General features: G+C 32.7%; 1 protein-coding gene across 3 annotated transcripts in view; it reads left to right on the top strand.

The window, feature by feature from the left end:
• Positions 1-17,580, top strand: part of lrp1ba (low density lipoprotein receptor-related protein 1Ba) — a 470,228-nt gene that overhangs the window by 59,907 nt on the left and 392,741 nt on the right. The gene's annotated exons all lie outside the window — the stretch shown is intronic.

Genomic DNA, 17,580 nt, shown 5'->3' with positions numbered 1-17,580 from the left:
TTGCATGTACGTGCTGTACGTTTTTTCTTATGAAAATTATATAATTTTTTCAAGTTTTTAGAATTTTAGAGCATATTTCTACAGTTTCTATTATTTTAACTAAAAAGAAATAGTGTGCATAAAATGTACTCATTAAAACCGTCATAAAAGATAATCAAGCACAAACTTTGAACGTCATGAATGCAAAATACATTATCAGTGACATTGCCTTGCACCCCATGCGTTGCGACATCTCTGACAGTGAAAAGAGCTCCTCGTTCTAGTTTAAGCGGGTCACGTCTGTTTACCAGAGCTTTCCGTGCCACGGTAATTTCAGGAGTTTAAAATTCATCGTATAGACGTCGTATAGAGGTAAGGAAGACGGCTCATTAACAAATAAAAACGTTCGATCGAATGCGATGTTTAGCAGATGTTACGATCTTTCAAAGACGTCTCCGCGACGTACCTGTGCTATCTGGGAAAGGGATTAACCCGAGAAGAAAATGAATGAATGAATGAATATAAAGGAAGCTGCATGCATTAATAATAAAAAAAATAACTAATATTATGGTCACATATATGACAACAATGTTATCAATAAGTAATTGGTTAAATAATAAATTAATGTAAAATTTTATATATATATATATATATATATATATATATATATATATATATATATATATATATATATATATATATATATATATAAATATAATAAAACAAGCAGTACAAGTTTAATAATTTTTAGTATTATTTCCTTTTTTTTTTTTGCCATAGGACATTTACTTATTTAATTATAAGTAACATTTTATGTATAAAAACAAAAAAAAAAATGTTTATAATCTTTAGTTTAAGTAGTAATAGTAGTAGTAAATATTACTACTAATTAATTTTATGAATGTAAATAATAAAAAAATACAGATAATTAATATAATTAACATAAACAACAAAAATATTAATAATAATCATCATCATCTTCAGAAGAAAAAGCTGAAGAAAAATACATATTAATGGTAATTATTGATGTAATATTAAAAATAGTAGTAATGAGTACTTTATTGTATATTATTTGAAATGTTTCCCAGTACAGGGTTGCAGCTGGAAGGGCATCTGCTGCGTAAAACATATGCTGGATAAGTTCGCAGATCATTCCGCTGTGGCGAACCCTAATTGATAAAGGGACTAAGCCGAAAAGAAAATTAACGAATAAATGAATGAATATTACTTGAAATATGACAAATTATGTATGTAAAATTGCAATAAATCAGAATGAGACAGTATATTAAATATTAATGTATTTAGCAACATTAAACCTAATACTGTAAAGCATCTGACTGAATATTGGCTGTAACTTCTAACTCCACACAAAAAGCTGACACAGAAAACAACAAAACCTCCAGCTTTCTGTTGATCTGCATTTTCAGCATGAATGTCTCTCTGGAGCAGATGGCCATTTTCTCCACAACACGAGCCACTCAAGCTCCATTATCTTGCCCTGTCTGAACCCCTGCCCGTCCCGTCAGAGCCAGGCCTGCCATTATACCGGCCCAGGTTCCCTCCAAAACACTTTTGTTTGATTGTGTAGCTGTACAGAGGGCCCCAGCCAGATCTCACGAGGAAATGTAACAATTTTATGCGTAGTCTGAAAAGTGGCGAATTCATGTGAGTTCATTTGTGCAAAAACATACAATTTTTAAAAGAAGACATGCCTCAATGTCTGAGCAAATTGTACCAAAATGTACAAATTAATATAAATTCATACAAAATGAACTCTAGATCACAACATTTCGAATTGCCATGCGATTAAGTTGATCAGGCTGAGGGGAGAAATGGTGCATTTTTTTACAAAACAGAAAAAAGTGACTCTCAGGGTTAGGGCATTTTAGCATTTTAACTCGATTACAATTAATGAATGATTATTTTATTTATTTGTTTTATTTATTTATTTATTTATTTTTGCCTTTATAGTTCACTGACAAGTTTAGTACTGTAAATATGGTCACATATTATAAGTGAGAGATTTTTGAATGTGGGGTGCATTACTTGATTTCAAAATAATTGAAGGAAACGCACACTATCTACTATCTATGATTATTTATTGAACATCAATGCTGAACAGAGATGGGAGACTCGAGTTACATGACTTGACTTAAGTCAGACTTAAGTAGCAGAATTTAGGACCTGAGACTTGCTTGACAAATATTCAAAATAGACTCGATTTGACTTGGACTTGACTATCATGACTTGAGACTTGACTTGGACTTGAGATAAATGGCTCGAAATAACTTGTTTTTATTAAATAAATAATCGTTTGTTATATATTATGCATTACATACAAAACCAAAAGTTATATGTAAATAGAAATTGCAAAAGAAATAGCAAAAGTAAAAAAAAAAATCGACAAAAAATTTGATTGACTTGAAAGTGACTTGCTAGACCAAGCTACGACTTAACTTGAGATAAGCAGCGACTTGACTTGAGTCTGACAAAAATTGACTTGCCTTGCTTGAGACTTGAAGGTTATGACTCGAGACTTGCTTGTGACTTGCACATGTGATTTACTCCCATCTCTGATGCTGAACAACTGAAATTAAAACAAATGTTGCATAAAACACGGCTCTCCGTGCCACCAACTCTCGTCACCGCTACCAAAGCAACCAATCACAAAGCTTGTCATTGTGACGTGTATTTAATTTTTTTTGGCAGAAGTATAATGTCAGAATAATATAATTAGTTATAATAACTAATATATTTACTTATATATTTACTTATATATTTACATATAAAATTATATAATAACTTTATAATTAGTATAAAGTATAAATTAGCCTTGACAAAGCAGGGTCACGTGACTCCACACACAGCAGGGAAAGTATTTGAAAAAATGTTTGCATGTTCCTCAGAGTGCTCCGGTTTAAAATATTAATTAAAATATTAGATTAAAATAATCATGTTTTTAGTACTGCATCAGACTAACGTAATGCAATAGAACTTTATTTTTTAAATAAAATAGATAAATAAACAATATAACAAATATAAAAATAATAATTATTAATAATTCCTACTTAATGCGTACATGTGTATACTTATTTTTATTTATAAATCCTTATTATAATTCAATGTATAATATCTTTTCCTAATTATTTTAGATATGTGTTATTTTGTATTTTATCTACAGTAAACTAATATATCAATATATTTAAAATACCAAACAAATGCTTTATATTATTCCATAAGAGTTTTTTATGTATAATTAAAGTAGTCATACTTAAACACTCTTTAACATACTTCAACTCTGCTGTGTCTTGGAGAGAGCAGCATGTGTTTGTGGTTTTATCAACCCGAGTGTAAAAACGCTGCACGTTTTTTGTTCTTACGGTGAAAAAATTGCAAAAAGTGTCTTTCAGATGGACAGTATTTGCTTTGGTTTCTCCATAATAGGACAGCAGATGGGTGAAATCACAGCGAGATCATTGTCGTTCTGCGGATGCTGTTTGATTTCTGCGGCTCGTTTGGTTTTACAGCGTTCCTGCGTTTCTCCATCATGTGCAATGACCCGAAAACTTTCACTGTTTTTTGCGCATACAGCTGGTGGAGGCGATCGGCGCAGTCGTATATTCACGTTTCCCGTGGTGTCGCATTTACACACACACTCAAATCATGATTAAATCTCAGAAGCGTGACTGACTTAGTGCTGGAAATGGGATTCAAATGCTGAAATAAACGTTTAGAGATGTTTGGAGGCTTTTCTGTTTATCTTTGAGGTGATTTGTAATTGTAAATGCTGGTATACGAAAAGCCATCCAAAACAGATTATGACATGAATTTATATGCGTTTCAGGTTTAAAAGAACACCATTTTTAAATTAAAATAGGCACATCTTACACCATTTAAAAAAGTTGACTCAATTTAGAATTTTTAGGCATCTTGCTGCACAGCTTTTTTTGAGTTTTTTTCCAACTTTTAACCCAAGCAGTCAACTTAAGAAGCTCTTCAGCAAGTTTTCTCCATTAAACAGATCAGTTTTACCATTCGTGGATCCATTCAGCTGATCTGAGTATGGCGGGAGCACTTTTAGCTTACCTTAGCTTAGGTCATGGAATTGGATTAGACCAGGGGTGTCGAAACAAACCTGAGGGCTGGTGTCCTGCATAGTTTAGCTCCAACTTCCTTCAACACCCCCCTCCCCTAAAGAGAAACAAACTTAAAGTTTCTCTTAAGTTTCCTAAAGTTTCTAGTATACCTAGAAAGCTGGATTAGCTGGTTCAGGTGTGTGACGCCATCACCCGCAGCTCGTTGAAAAGAGTAGGACTGGTGCAGTATACACACATGAGAGTCACTAGATTTGTCGCTAGTTGCTTTTTTAAAAATTTGTCAACTAAAAAGTTGCTATATACAGAGACAAAGTCACTAAGTTGGCAACAGTGGTCAGTTAATCAGTCAGTCAGTCAACAGCAAGCTGGCCTGGCTGGCTAAAGTGTATATTGCACCCTCTGTTGGATTTATGCGTGAAGAGAAGTCAAAAGAGAAATTTAAGATCATCAAAAAGTGTACACAGGGGCCTCAGGTGGATTTGAAAAAAGAAAAACTGCGAGGAGATGTACTTCTGGTTGTGTAGTTCGCTGTGCCCAGAAATGTAGACCTGTAATGGTACGTATTCCGCAGTGAGCCTGGGTTGGAATTTTTGTGGCATTTTAACAAAATTTTTATTTAATTGAAAAATCATTTTAATAAAATAAATATCAATCCCAATGCTACACTCTGGGCATACAACAGTTTGTGTGGTATATGCTTCTTTGGGACTTCTCCACACAGTAACTCTCCCCAGAACAATACATGAGAGAACACCGCTCTGATGAGAACAATACATGTTTTACATAGTTTACAGCCTAATATTTTCTCTTAATCTTCCTGTTTTATTGTTGTTTTCTAATGTTATCTGTCTGTTGCTTGTTCAATGTATTCAATATATTTGTTCAATATATTTACATACATACTGCATCATAATATTATTTACTATTTTAATAATGCCGTTCTTTAATTTGAAATTAGTTTTTTAGATAAAAAGGCATACGATAGCTGTTTTACAGCAAATTGTACACTGGTGCCCACATGACGACAGAGGTGTGAACATACAAATGCAAACAAATTTTTTACCTCACAATTAATGTGATCTTGTATTGATAAATGAAAAGTCGTGTTCTATTACACAACTGAGAGAGCAACATAATTACACACACACACACACACACACACACACACACACACACACACGCACACACACACACACACACACAAGCTTTCTCTCTCTTTCTCTTTCTCTCTCTCTCTCTCTCTCTCTCTCTCTGTTTTATTCTTTCTTTCTCTAATCCCCTGTTATCTGTCTGTTCTCCTGTAGCTTGTTCAATACTGGAGTGAATGAATGTATGAACAGATTAGAGAAGCGCGGATGCATGAAAAGAGGGGAAAGTGATGTAATGTTCTTTCAAACCCTTTATCTTTTCTTCCAGATAATCATTATAAAGGAGATGAATTGCCTAATGTAGAAGTAAAATTGACAACAATTGTTTTTCATTATTAATATTTTAGTTTAACATATTCGTCAAATGTGGTTATCATTATTTGTGATCATCAGTTTACATTTTAGTATATTGCTACATTATGTGGTTTCCGGGTTTTTAGCAAGTTGCTAAGGCGGCTGGTTCTCTTTTACTATCTGATGTTACGTTGCTATTTATATTGTAAAGAGTTGTGTAAATAGCATTTAGCATTTTTCGCATGTTTAGTATTGTGGATATAAAGCTGCTAAACCAGGGATATAAACAGCTTAAACCAGCCTAGGCTGGTTGGCTGGTTTTAGCTGGTCGACCAGGCTGGTTTTAGAGAGGTTTTGGCCATTTCCAGCCTAGTCTGAGCTTGTCAGGCTGGGAGATGATCAGCTAAAGCCAGCTTAACCAAGTTGTAGTTGTAGTTTCTTTGTAGCAGCTAAAGCCAGCTTAACCAACCTAGCCAGGCTGGGAGCCCTGCTAAAACCAGCTATGTCCAGCTTAAACCAGGCTGGTCAAGCTGGTTTTAGCTGGATTTAGCTGGTCATCTCCCAGCCTGACCAGCTAAGACCAGGCTGGAAATGACTGGAAGCCAGCCTGGACATGGTCAAAACCCTTCTAAAACTAGGCTGGTTTAAGCTGGATTTTTCAGCAGGGAAGAAATAAATTAGTTATTAGCATGTTGCCGTCTGATCTCTAAGGTGTCCTATATGTTTTTTTAAGCATGCTGCTAGGTGGTTTTACTTGTAGGATGTAGCCTACTGTGTGTTTGCCATGGCATGTCTGTCATTTTATAATGAAGTTTGTAAGTTATTTTTGGTTGTTGTTGTTAGCGTGTAGCCAGACTGTTTTATGTGGTGTATTTTTTTTTTTTTTTGTACTATATAATCCAGTGGTTTCTAAGGTGTTCTGGTTGATTTCTGTCATGTCTGCTAAGGTATTTCTGAGGATTTCATGTTTATGCTATTTACTGTATGTGTTTGCTATGTTGTTGTGATGCATGTTGCTACAGCATTTCTGCAGCATGTAAATTATATATTGTTATTAAGGGCTTTTTTAGTTAATTTAGCAAGCTAGTATGTGGTTATTTTAGTGTTATAGGCTGTATTTAGCATGTTGCTATGCTATGTTTCTAGCTAATTAGTTACTTGTCCAAGTTTCACCTCCTTTTAGTCTTTGATACGAATTGTGTCCATTCATCGTACCCGTTTAATAATCATAAATCCGCAGTTAAAGGCCTAATGTGTTTTTCTTCAAAAATATTTCCAAAAGGCCACTTGAACATGCTGATAAATTAAGTAATTGTTTTTTGTTCCCACTGAATCATTCCACACAGGATGTCCCAGTGAAACACTTTATATACTGAGAAAATGCTGCGCTGTTATGCTAATCTAGCCTCATTTGAAAGCCCCTCTAATTTAGAAACATTTTGGATACTGAAGCGAGACTCTCTTGAGTCCACAAAGACTCAGCCAATCAAAATCCTCCAGCCAGACGGTTCGTAGAGCCAACAGGAAGTACTTATCTAAGAAAGGGTAAAAACGACAGCGCTTCATTTGCTAATCTGATTGTTCCATGATAAAAGAAATTCAGATATCAGATGAATTGGATAAAATCCCTTTTTCCTTCTTTTATTTTCTCCACCAGAGGTTTTTTTGTGTTGACGTCTGCGATAAGAGAAGAGAAATGTTAAAATGGCAGTTGGTAGAATGAAGACAGCTGTCTTATGATAATCTTGATTGTTTTTGTTTTGTTGTTAAGTGGTTTCTAAACCATTCTGTGTAGTACTGTGAATATAAGCTTCTCTGTGTTTGTATCATGTTGCTATGGGGTTGCAAAGGTATTCTGAGTATTTTTTTTTTTTGCTTGTTTTTCTGCAGTTTGTGGTACTGTCATCATCACTAGTATTGGGTTTTCTTAGCATGTTGATATGTGATTTCTAAGATGCTCTGTTGTCATGGGGTGCTGATGGGTTTTTTAGTATGTTATGTGATTTTTAGCATGTTGCTAAGTCATTGCTAGCAAAGGGTGTTTGCTCATTTTTAGCATGCCATGGTGTTGCTGTTGTGGGACATATTAAGTGTTGTTTAGCATTTTTTTTCCCCCATAGGGTTTCTGGTGTAGTTTTTTTGTGGTTGTGTTTAGCATGTTGTTGTTGGAGTTGCTAAAGTTTTCTGTTTACCATGTTGTTTTGAGTTTGCAAATGTGTTTTGGGTGATGCTTGGTATGTTGTTATTTGGTTTATTGGACAATTTGGGTAGTTTTTTTTTTTTTTTTTTTTTTTTTGTGGAGGCTGTCAAGTAATTGCTAGCATAGGGTGTTCTGAATGTTTTTAGCATGTTGATATGTGGTATGGTGTTCTGTATAAGGTAAATGCACCATAAAACTATTTGTGTAGTTTCTGTGTTTTTTTTTTTTTTATTAAAATTGTCATTATCATTGGCATAGTTTACATGGAGCAGCTAAAGTGTGCAGTGTTGTTTTTAGCTTATTGCTATGGGATTGCTAATGTATACTAAGCTGTTGTTGTTTTTTTCTTTGTAGTTTGTACTGTAGGAAGTTCTCTTTGGGTGAGTCTTTTAAAACACTGCTCTGGGTTGTATTTAGCATGTTTAGCATGCTGTAATTGTATTGCGAATGTTTACTGTTTACCATGTTGTTATCGGGATGCAAATGTGTTTAGATTATTTTAAGTATGTTGTTTCTATGACAATATGAGTCCTTTTTAGCATGTTGTCAAGTCATAGCACATAGCATATGTCCTTGATGGTTTTGGCATTTTGAATTTTGATGAAATTCTAAGTGAATTCTATGGTGTTTTGTTGTTGTGTGGTAGCTAGATTGTTGATTTTACTGTGTAGTTGTGGTTTCCAGTTCAATTGAGGGACTTTGATAGATTCATCCATTAATTGTTAGCATATGTTTTTCTGGATGTTTTTATCATATTGATATGTAATTTCCAAGTTGTTCTGTGGCTATGAGGCATAATATGCCATAAGGTCTCATGATTGGCGTTAGCATGAGGAGGGTCCTAAGATGTGCTACTGTTTTTAGCATTTTGCTATGGTGTTGCTAAGGTTTGTTCTGGGTTATTTTGTTTGTTTCTCTTTAGTTTTTTATTTAAGGAATTTCTCTGTGATATTTAGCATGTTGCTCTGAGTTTTGTTTAATACTGTATATATATATATATGTTCTGATAAGCATGTTGTAATGGACTCGCTAAAGTTTTCTGTTGCCATGAAGTTTATAATATGTTTTGTTAATGGTAATGCTTGTTATCATGTGGTATTTTAGTTTTTTATCCAAATCATTGGTAGTGTCGGGTGTTCTGGCAGTGTTTAGCATGAACGGCATATTTAACAAGTTGATATAGAGTCAGTAGAGCCAACAGGAAGTACTTGTCCAAGAAATGGTGAAAAAGATGATGTTTCATTTGCAAATCTCATTGTGCCACGATAAAAGCAATTCAGATATCTGATGAATCAGATATAATCTTAAGACAACGGATGCAAAGTCACTCGTTTTCCATTTATATCCTCCACCAAAGGTTTTTGTGTTGACATCTGCGATAAGAGAAGAGCGTTTCTGTCGCTAAAATGGCGTTGGATAGAATGAAGACAGCTGGCAGGGCTGGATCTTGTCGTTTGACGTACCCAGAATGCCCTCTGATGTAGATTGTGATGATAAAGGAGCTTCCAAGGACTCGTCATCTCATTTCGCATCGGTTTTGTCGCTGAAAGCTGTTGCAGGTTATTGCGTTTGTGAAGCTCATGATGACTTTGAGTCGAGCCGACAGCTTGACTGACCCTGAAAATACAGAGATGACATGCAATTCCAAACGACTCTTTAAGTCACGCTTTCCTTTATGTAAGTTACTTTTTTTCTGATGCACCTTCAGAACTTTACAGCATCAAAACAGCTTTCAGAGACAATGTTTAGAGGCATTTTGTACATATGTGGCTTCTCAAAACATCTTTTAGAAAAAAAGGAAAAATGTTTGGTAACATTTTATTCTATACTATGTGTTTTGTGTGCATATTATAGTGATAATGGTAAATTATGCATAATTGCATGAAATAACCCCAAATTCCAAACTCTATGGTTAGTAATAAATAAGCAAATATTACTTGTGTGCGCTAATATAATATAATATAATATAATATAATATAATATAATATAATATAATATAATATAGAATATTTGATTTTGTACATTTTTTTATTAAAATACAATGTTCATATAAAGTGATTTATATTGTGTTGGTACTTATTTTTGTAATTAAATAAAAATAAAACTAATTAAATATATTTGCTATTTTTTAAAACAAATAAAATAATACATGAGTATAACAGACATATATTTTTCCAAAATTGATATTCATTCATAGTATTTATTTAACTACTTTAATTGTATTATTTTATCATGTATTTTTATTTAAACTAATATTATGTTACAATATTCATTTTTACGCTTTTATTTAGTTTTTTATTTACACAAGTGTGTTTCCAAAGTTTCCCTCCACATTTGTCTTTAAAATCCAAGCTAAAATTACTATTTTTATTAATAAATTTATTCATGTTATTATTAAAATTATACATATTTGTATTTATAAAATGTTTTTTTTTTTTTTCAAATTTTTCATACAATTTTAGCAGTTTCACAACTATTTCTCGGACGATAACCGGTTTTAAGGTTTACAGCGGTTTGGAAAAGTCAAGGTTTTAAAACCAGCAAAGTATTTTGTTATACCGTTCCCAAGTTATATGTAAGTTTTTTTTTTGTTTTGTTTTTTTTTTAACATGTCTTTCACAACTATTTTATTTAGTTTTTAGAGCAATAGTATCTCCAGCAGAAAATAACCTCTACATCAAAAGCTACTGATCCAAAATATTTTTAATGTTTCTTTTAAAATAAAGTATATTGTGTTCAATGGAGGTAAAAAGTTTTTTTTAACCAGACATTAAAAAATAACTTTTTTTGGATCAGTAATTACAAATTATGATATCGTGAAAACGTGATATTTTTTTCCAAGGTTATTATACCGTCAGAATCTTATACTGGCCTATGCCTATTCACAACTTGACAATTAACAATTAAAAATAATATAGATGGATGGATTGATGGATGGATGGATTGTGGATGGATGACTGGGTGGGTGGGTGGGTGGATGGATCGATAGACAGACAGACAGACAGACAGACAGACTACCTGACAAAAGTCTTGTAATTAATCTCAGTTGTAGAAGCAAAAAATAATAAAGTGGCAGAAGGTAGATTTTTCTGATGAATCTGTTGAACTGCATCCCAATCATCACAAATACTGCAGAAGAGCCATTTTGAAACCCGCATGAACCCAAGATTCTCATAGTAATCAGTCAAGTTTGGTGAAAGAAAAATCATGGTTTGGGGTTAAATTCAGTATGGGGGCGTGCAAGAGATCTGTAGAGTGGATATTAACATCAACAGCCTGAGATATCAAGATATTTGTGTTGCCCATTACATTACAAACCACAGGAAAGGGCAAATTCTTCAGCAGGATAGCGCTCCTTCTCATACTTCAGCCTCCACATCAAAGTTCCTGAAAGCAAAGGGGTAAGAAGTAAGATGAAGGAGGAGGCATTGAAGATGAATCCATAAATCTTGATGAACTCTGGGAGTCCTGCAAGAACGCTTTCTTTGCCATTCCAGATGACTTTATTAGTAAGTTATTTGAGTCACTGCAGAGATGTTTGGATGCAGTCCTCCAAGCTCATGAGACTCATACACAATATTAATTATTTTTCCACTGCACAATGACTTTATATTCTATACTGTACATTATTTCTGTTAAGTAACAAGACTTTTGTCTAAGTACCTTACTAATTAAATAATTAAAAATCAAGGCATGATGATATTTTATTTAGAAAAAATTAGCGTAATCTAGAGTCCTTTGCCTTTCATATAAGCCACTTGTAATACCAAATGATTAACTAGAAGTCAAGTTAATATTTGTTGTTCCTTAAACTTGGATAAGTGACGGGACTTTTGTCAGGTAGTCTAGATAGATAGATAGATAGATAGATAGATAGATAGATAGATAGATAGATAGATAGATAGATAGATAGATAGATAGATAGATAGATAGATAGATAGATAGATAGATGGATGGATGGATGGATGGATGGATGGATGGATGGATGGATGGGTGGACAGACGGACGGACGGACGGACGGACAGGTGGGTGGGTGGGTGGGTTGGGTGGATGGATGGATGGATGGATAGATGGATAGATAATATAAGAATATAATATATTTGAGTTTTTTTCTTAATGTTTATTATGTAATCAATTTAATGTCTAATTTGTCATATAATTTCTATTTAAATCTGTTTAAAAATCCTTTTTTTATGAACAAGATGAACAAAAATTACATGATCAATAAGCCAACATGTCTTTATATGCTACTTTAATTTATAAGTGAACAATCTTTCAACTCAATTATGCAAGGTAAGCCAGTTTAATCTAATAAAACAAGTTGAATTGACTTATAAGGTTAATTCGATTCAATTTAAAAAAAAATGTAATTCTTATTTATTATTTATTTTTACAGTGTAGAGAGCTGTAACTGTTTGTGTGCTCCTTAAATAATCAGACCTTTCCAGCGAGAAGTTTTTAGCTGCGCAAGACTCGTTCCTCATTAGCTGTGCCACATCTTATAGCAACCGAGAATGATATTTCATAATTAAGAGCTGGCAGAGGGCCCACGTCCTTCCCACTTACTCGAGAAATAAAACGATCAATATGAGCCCCACACGCGGCGTAATTGAACGAGCTGCTGCGTGTTGGGATTGATTAATCGCACAAGAGAGAGAAACATCTCTCGGCCACAATGGCTGGAGCCGTTCATCTCCAGCACTCAGACTGACGAAGCCGACCGTCTCCTGCTGCAAAACACTGCTTCTTCACACACCTGTCTGCGTTTTATTTTGGGACTTTTTATGAAGGGTATTTTTAGTTTAACGCAAAGAAAACATATGAAGTGTTTACTTTGTCGCACTTTATCAGTTGGTTTATTCCGATTTTGTTTATAATACTTGTTTTGAAAGGCTGTTTTCTAAAAATGTGTTATTAATTTCCACTTAAGCAGCTTTACAGACACCAAACTACACCGTTTCATTGATATCTGTATTCTGCAGGGTTTTACAGAGCAATGCGTTTACATTTAAAAGTTAAAAATTGAAGATACAACACTTGTTTATTCTTATTTAATGAATTGAGAAGAAAAACTAGTTGTGCTTTATGTACAGTAATACACTGCTGCTGCACTCCTGCTGTTTGTTCAAACTACTTAGTTAAAATGAGCTGAAACAACAAAATTCCTGAGTTTTTTGGGGGACAACTTAATTTTTATGTTCAACCCACGTGAATTTGTAAAAAAACTAAGAAGTTAACATTATTTCTTCATGTTGTCCCAACACAAATTAATTATGTGGAACTCAGCATTTTTTACAGTGTGCTCTCAAAAAATGTTTGCTGCTTGTTCAAACTACTTATTTAAAATAAGCTAAAACAACACAATTCTTTTTTTCCCCTTTATTTTATACAACTTGGCTTTTGTTTTATGTTCTATCAATTCAAATTGTGAAAAACTAAATCGATTTGTGTGGGATGATATGAAGGTCAAAGGTGAAGGTGTTTTACAGTGTAAATGTTTTTAAGGACATTATATATATATATATATATATATATATATATATATATATATATATATATATATATATATATATATATATATATATATATATATAATTTTTTTTATGTCACAGATATTTTTATATAATATTTCCATTTTTATATATCTATAAAATATGTCTTTACATAAAAATATAAGATGATGTTTTTTTATTTTTTATTTTATTCAGAAAATGTATTAATGGGCTTTTGTTAAAAGGTTTCTCCTAGAGCATTATTCGACTTTTTAATTTAAATAATTAAATAATCATTTATTAGTTCTAATAATATTCAAATAAATATTTTTTATAAAAGATTTGATAATATATTATTATCGTCACATTGAAATTATAAGGTTTTATCTGCAATCTAAAGGTTTTTTAGATATTTAGCTTCAATTTTTTTTTTTTTTTGCATTCTATTTAACAAAGAAAATATGTGGGTAACAGTTCTCTTCCACACATTAATATGACAGAGACCCTAAATGTAGTCCAAATGTAAAATATCAAACTCTCTTAAATTCGCAAATTGGGGTGAAAAAACAGAAAAACAAAATCAACAACAGGCAAATGCAGATAGAACCTACTAATTCAAAAAAAAATCTTTTCTGCTTTGAAAAAAAAAATACTTTCAAAAAAATTTTTTTTCAAGAGTTCACACTTATTGCTTGATAATATTAGTAGGTTTGACATGCTGTCCCAGGAAAGAACCCTGAGCTTGGATATAATTAAGCCCAGGGCTCCTGCCTGGTCATTGAGCATGTAAGAGGGTCCAAGATCAGGTAGTTGTCAAGAGCTTCCCGTGGTAAAGGAGGAAAATGGGGAGATGGGATTAAATCGGGGGGATTCTTCACAAAATGAAGATAAGGGAGTAATGCTATTTATGGGGAGTTTCGAATGATCCGATTGGCTTACTAATGATTTGAGAGGATAGGAAATTAGTTTGTGAAACTTCACTTAATGTTTTAGAATGAATTTTTTACAAAAACAAGGCTGTGCAGATGTTAATTTTATGTAATTAATAGGGTAATCTTTATTGTTGTAATTAAGAAAAAAAAATTAAATGGAAAAAAAACTTACATGTACCTGGAATTTAGACAGCTTTAGAATTTAGACTGCTGTCTTTGATAAGATCATCTATAAAATAGTCAACAGTGAGGTTTCTTCTCAATTTTCTGTGGTGCGGCATTATTTAGTCGATTCTGATTTTGTGCTTCTTTCCGTTTTTTTCCACTGTTAATGGAGCAGTCCGGTGAAATGACAAAGAAAGCTGATTCCGATGCGATAAAAAGCTGAAAGCTGGTTCTTGTGCGTTCATTCAAAATGCTGATTGGCTCGCGGAAGAATCTTATGGAGCTAAGCTAGAGTTCGACTTTGAAGATAAAACCTTTTTTGTTTTTTAAATAAAAAGACTTAAAATGTAAATAACTTTAAAAAGTTTGTCATAAGTTGTCATTTTATGTAAATAACTCAATTTTGACCAAGATGTCAGATACCTCATAGAACTAAGATTACGATGTGTAAAATTTTCTGTATTGTGAAAATTGGTGGAATTTGCTATTTTTCATGTATTTTCTTATTTATATCTGTATATTTTATATACATAATTATTGGACCTTTTTAAACACATAATGAATAATATAGAAATATGAAAATGTTAGCATTTAAGTAAAATATTAATATGAAATATTTTATTTATAGGATACTGTTTACATAATGAATCTGTTAACTGTGGTTAAATCTTAAAGACATTAATTTCACAACTTGGCTCAATTATAGTAAAAAAAAATGTTTCGTACAAAATTTTTTTAAAAACTTAAATAAATAAAACTTTTAAAAATTTTTTTTCTGGCTGTTTACATTATTTTCTGAATTACGGAGTGATTAAAAAAGATTACAAAAACCCTTTAAACAAATTAAATTCTGTATGTATGTATGTTAATTTGTGAATATGTGATGTAATTGAATTAAATAGGGATATGTTCATACCTAATTTGCCTGATTATATAGTACAAAAAATAGTTTTCCTTCTGGCTGTTCACATTATTTTCAGAATTATAGAGTGATTAAAAGAGATTCGCAGAATTAGTAGTAAATTCTAATATGCCAAAAATGTAAGGAAAAAACATGTATGTACGAAATGTATGCATTTGTGAATATTTAATACAATAATTCCTAATTTGCATATTCAAACATAACATTGCAATACAAAAAAAATGTGATTCTTAATGTCATCAATTAACTGGGGAGGTATGGTGATAACTGCTACAGTAGTTCATTTTTTTAATATTCTGTTCACCTGCAGAGTCTTTAATGTTCAAGCTCTGCTGTGTAATTAAATATCCAGATTTGGATGAGGAACTGCTTGCACTCATTAAATGTCACTCACTCGCACCTTGTAAATGGCAGAAGATTATCCTGAGAATATTACGGCTGTGTAGAAAAAGAAATCACACGTTTTATCTTTCATGTGCCACTGTCATGATAATGAACTTAAAATGGTCATTTATCATATTTCATTTAGATTTATATCTTAGACTTTTATATTTTTGTTTCATAATAATATTCTGTTGTCCCAGGGACTATATCGTTTTGCTTAATTTGCTTAGTAAAATAACATTTGAATGAACAAATGCTACTTTCGAGAATATATTATTAGCAAGGTAATGTTCCATCTGAACTGTTTACTTAAAGTTAAACAACATACTTATTACCTTATGACCTGTACTTATTGAACTATAAGAAGAAGCAGTCATACTAAATTTTTAAACATGTTTGTAATAGCTGACAAATGGGTATGTAATGGTGGTTGGAAAGATAGTATGTAACATTTACAAATGACAGTGTATTTTGGTGCTGAAGTGTGACCCGAAATTGAGCATTTTAATGTCATTAAATGTTTCTTTCTCTAAACATACATGACAAGATTATGTTTGTCAAAATTTTTCAAACTATTGTCATATTAGTGACAGTCGAATGAGTCTCTTCTATCCCTATTAGGGTTGTCAAAGAACCATTGATGTAATATGACAAGTGAAATTCAATTCCCTTTGTAGATTTTGTAGACTTTTTCAGTCATTCTCACATGATGAATGACAGTGAGCATTTAACATTATGTTTTCATCCAAAAAAGGGAATTAACTTCATGCACAAAACTGGGTTGTGGCATTTTAAGACCCGCCAATAAAGCAGCGTTTCCATCCAACAAGTCAAAGCAAACACAATTGTAACTTTCTGATAACAATCCTGTAGAAGTGCATAAACCAAACTATAAGCCTAAACTTAACATAGACTGTTAATGTATCCCCTAATTCTGATTAGCTGATTGGAATGTTGTTCCAGGGTCAACATAGATGTAAACCACGAACATGTACTGAGATAAATCAAGTTGGTGACAATTGAATGAGTATCTGCTATCCCTGTTAGAGTTGGGTATCAAGAACTTTTTTCTATTTTAGAACCTGTTTCAAATTTCAAAGAACCAGTGATTGTCATGGTATGTTGACGAGACGGAGACAAAAGGGTGTAAGATCTAAGTGTAGTTTAATGATGATGATTGTGCAGTAAAAGAAATTCCAAAATTCAAAGTAACAAACAAACAAAACAAGGAACTATGACAGATGAACTAGAACTAGACTCAAGAATTACGACAGGATACAAAATACTTTTCAGTACAACATACCAAACCAAGACGACGACAAACTAACAAATAGTGGTTGAATGGCTGTATAAATAGTCCAGGAAATCAACAGGAAGCGGGGACAGCTGTGAATGGCAAATCAGTGTAAGTGATACCGGGTGTGTGCGCGTGGTATGTATGGACTTGTAGTTCTTTAACCACTGTAGTTCGCTGTGAGTTGCTGGTGAACTACAGTGACAGTCATGACAGTGATTTGATACGATCAGCACATTTTCAAATTTTCGTTTATAGATTTATAGATTCCTTAACTTTTTCAGTCATTTTCACAGTGTGAATGACAGTGAGCATTTAATTATCTATTATTATATTACTTTTGTTATATCTATCTGCCAGGACCTGGATTTTTCTCTCTCTCTTTCTAATTAGGGGCAGTTGAATGGGTTACTTCCATCTATATTAGGATTGGGTAGCAAGAACTTGTTCCATTTTAGAACCCATTTTAAATTTCATTGAACCGGTGACTCGATATGATGAGCGCATTTCAATTTCATTTATAGATTCCTATCTATCTGACAGGACCTGCAAAAATTGTTCTTTCTCTGAAAATGCCTGACAAGATTGCATTTGTCCAGATTATTGACTATTGTCTAATATATGACTATTGTCATATTAGTGACACTTGAATAGATATAGATTGCTTGGCTTT

Source organism: Danio rerio, chromosome 22 (genome assembly GCF_049306965.1).
Source record: "Danio rerio strain Tuebingen ecotype United States chromosome 22, GRCz12tu, whole genome shotgun sequence".
Lineage (NCBI taxonomy): Eukaryota > Metazoa > Chordata > Actinopteri > Cypriniformes > Danionidae > Danio > Danio rerio.
This window is presented reverse-complemented; position numbering and strand designations above follow the sequence as displayed.